This window comes from Penaeus vannamei, chromosome 2, assembly GCF_042767895.1.
Source record: "Penaeus vannamei isolate JL-2024 chromosome 2, ASM4276789v1, whole genome shotgun sequence".
Classification (NCBI taxonomy): Eukaryota; Metazoa; Arthropoda; class Malacostraca; order Decapoda; family Penaeidae; genus Penaeus; species Penaeus vannamei.
Genome location: NC_091550.1, coordinates 3,400,187 through 3,404,127, shown reverse-complemented (window position 1 = coordinate 3,404,127; position 3,941 = coordinate 3,400,187).

Below are 3,941 nucleotides of genomic sequence, written 5' to 3'. Positions count from 1 at the left end.
CACACACAAATATCACATAAGCTAATTAAAACGTCTCGTACATTCCATAACTCCAGCTCACTTTCTTCAATGATAAAAACATCAACAAAAACAATATCTAAAAATTATAAAATAAAAAGAATGAATAACAAAAACAAACATATAAATCACCTAAAAGTGTGTGTTGAGGGGAAGAGACGAGTTTGGCTAGGGATGTAGGAGTGGGAGGAGGATAAGGTTATAGTTGTGGATATGGGTGTGCTTGTATATGTGTGTAAATACATGTACATACAAACATGTGTGTATGTGTGCATGCATGCACAAGTGGACTGACAAGCAAGTAAGTGAAAGAGAGAGAGAATGATTGTGAGTGTAAGTGAGAGAGAGAGAGTGAGAGAGAGAGAGAGAGAGAGAGAGAGAGAGAGAGAGTGAGAGTGAGTGAGTGAGTGAGTGAGTGAGTGAGTGAGTGAGTGAGAGAGAGTGTGAGTGTGAGTGTGTGTGTGTGTGTGTGATGGAGTGAGTGAGAGAGATAAAATGAGGATGAGTTTGTGAGTAACTGCAAATGTGAGTCTGGGAACAAGGGTGAGTGTGCCTGCCTGCAATGTGACCAAAACCTTTAACTAATGGTGCACCTTACTTGCAACATAAGCATCTCTAATCTTATATATAACCTCTGACTTAGAAAAAATAAACTCATATAATTCATGCAGTAATAATAATATGAATTCCATAAAAAAAAATAATAAACTAACAAATAAAAAATAACTAACCAGTCTATAACAAATAACTTCATCATCATTATTGTCATTATCAATACTTTAAATGATATCATCATTGCTAATATTATCACTATTAATATTATAATCATCAAAACTATATGTATATTATAATTATCCCCACTACAAGAATTACCATCATCATCATTACACGTACTGCTGATACGTTCTTTCCAATAATGAACATTTCAGCTGCATCACTTCACTACTTTTATTACCTTGTTTTAATGCCATATATGATACTGCAACAATGTGGACCGTGATAAAAAAAGATGGTAATGATGACTGTTGGATGACGATGATTGATGATTGATGATGATGAATAATGAGGAGGAGGAGGAGGACGACAATGAAGATGATAGTGATTATATAAGTGAAGATGACATGTTTATGATGTTAACAGACTCTGTTGACAATCATCATGACAATGACATCAAAACAATATTACAGTACCTAATAGTAGTAATAGTAACATGATACAATAATTCTCATTATAATAATAATGATAATAAAAATAATAATAATAATAATAACAGCAATGATGGTAACTGCATCGGTGGCAAATATATGATGATGGCAATACTGTAATAACAATAACAATAATAATGGTAATGCCAATAAAAAGATAACATGAATGACAATAACACTTATTGTAATGATAACAATAACAATGTAGTAATAATAATAGCCATAATAACAATCAAGATGATTTTTAAAAATAATGATATCAGGAATAGAAATAATAATATTAATAATAATAATATCAATATTACTACCATGATTATTACTAATCATTATCAATATTATCAATGATAACATTGATGATAGGAATAGTAATGATAATGACAGGAATAATCATGCATTATAATAAAAATGAAGCCAACAGTAATAATAGTACTTAATAGTGTCATTACCACCAACATTATCTTTCCTATTAATATTATCATTATCATCAAACCTAATACAGACCTTTAGTGTTCTGATATCCATCCTTATTTTAATTATCTGTATTATCATCATCATTATCATTATTATTATTATCGTTATCATTGTTATTATCATTATCATTATCATTATTATTATCAGTATCATCATTGCTGCTATCATTATCATTATTATTATCATTGCCATCATCACTATTACTATTGCTGTAAATGATATTAACATTATTAATGCTTCATAAAGAAATTAATAACTGAATAATATTCACAGAATCAATAATGGAAATATCAACTTTGACATCAAATAACAGTATCATCATTTCTTTCATAACAATAATGATGATAAACACAACAAACAAAATTCATTCTTGGAGTGCTAAATAAACAAATCAATAATAACAAGAGCAAATAATAACAACTGAAAAGTATACCTACCAAATAACACTAAAAAAGGACCATAAGTATTGAAAGCAAATTTTCAGCACAAAAACCGTAACCTAATCACCGTCAAAATCATCATCCATTTCATCTTCCTCAAACCACTTTTCCATACCTAGGACATCTATACTCCAAATAACCTGAACAGAAAGGCTGTAAAAAAAAAGAAAAAAAAAAAAAAAATCCTCTAAAACAGTGCATTGATGACTGAACTACCTTGTGAAGGTTAATCTTCACTTCCATGTGCATAAATGGATACAGAAGAAAGAAAAAAACAATTTTAGATAACACCAATAATCACGTAATAATCCTCTTCCTCTGGGAGAAATGCATGGCTGGTGTCATCAACTTGCTTTTTGTTTTACATCCTTCAAAATAAAGCCACCCAAACTCAGTACAATGTATAACACAGTGATTATTGTATACATGAATTCATAAAACAGTTCCATACATTACTTGATACTATAGCTTCCTTTGCAACACTATACAGTAGCTTTTGATGCACCTTGTAAACATTGAAAGTGCACTTACCCTAACTATAACATCCATTCCTTTTATGAAATTAATATGAGCATAATGGAACAATAAACACATTCTTTTGCTAGACACGTCCATAAAGAGATCCTGGGAATTTATAAGACATGTCCCCACAGAGCTCCAATGACTCTGCTAAACATGTCCCCACAGTGATCCTTGGACTTCACAAGACATGTCCACACAGTGATCCTGGGACTAGTATACAAAAGATAGATTCGATGTTACCGATCATTTCGACTTACCCCGATGAGATGCTTATTTTGCCAACAGTAAGAATCCTGCCTTATTGAAGAAATAAAGAAATCTGCACAGCTTTTACCAATACAGAAACTACTGTAATTCAAATATTAAAATCCTGAGAAATAAAACAGTAGAGGTACCCTGGGGCAGCAATACAGTGATCAAACACATTATCCAACAGACAACAAGAGACAAAGAACAGTAACTTTTTAAAATCTTTCACGGCATTTACCTTGAGCAAAGACGAAAATAGTCGTCCTCTCATCTAGGCAGACTGAGGTGTCGAACATCAAAATGTGGGGGTACATACAATCATAAGATTCTGCCAAACATGGGACACCAATTTTTTATGACTTGTGTGAGAAGAGACTTACACTGCGCTGAGGAGTGCTTCCTTCCACAAAAAATATAACCATTTAAAATATATATACATATACCAAACTGAATCTTACATACAAACTTAATCACACTTGAACTCTTTATCTTCTTAATATCTTCTTCAATTATGATGTATCTGAGTAGTTTTTCATTTTCTTTCTTTAAAATGAAAATAAAAAATGTGTACATACCATCTGAAAAACTACAGGTGGCTCATAAAATCTGAGTCGGTAAAAGATCAAGACACACAACAACACACATCTGATCACACAAAAGCCAATTATGTTCCAATTATTCTCAAATCACAATACTGAATACTTCAAAGTGCAATATTCAGTCTAAATTACAAAGCCCTTCATTTCAATTTGAAATTCCCTCATTATGTAATATTCTACCATCATGACAAACTTTCACTGGTGTACATAGTACTTGAATATGAGAATTTAGATTCAATATGAAGCCTAAGTCTATTTTCTTTGAAACACTAAATAAATACATGCAAGTATAATGAGGATAGATCAAAGGTGATGAAGCAGACAAGATGAACAACAGCTCTAACAATGAAGCAACAGCCATAACAAACAGAGACAAGATCTCTTCCTCAGCGCACGCTAATATCCTCATCACACAACTATATATATTACATCACCCC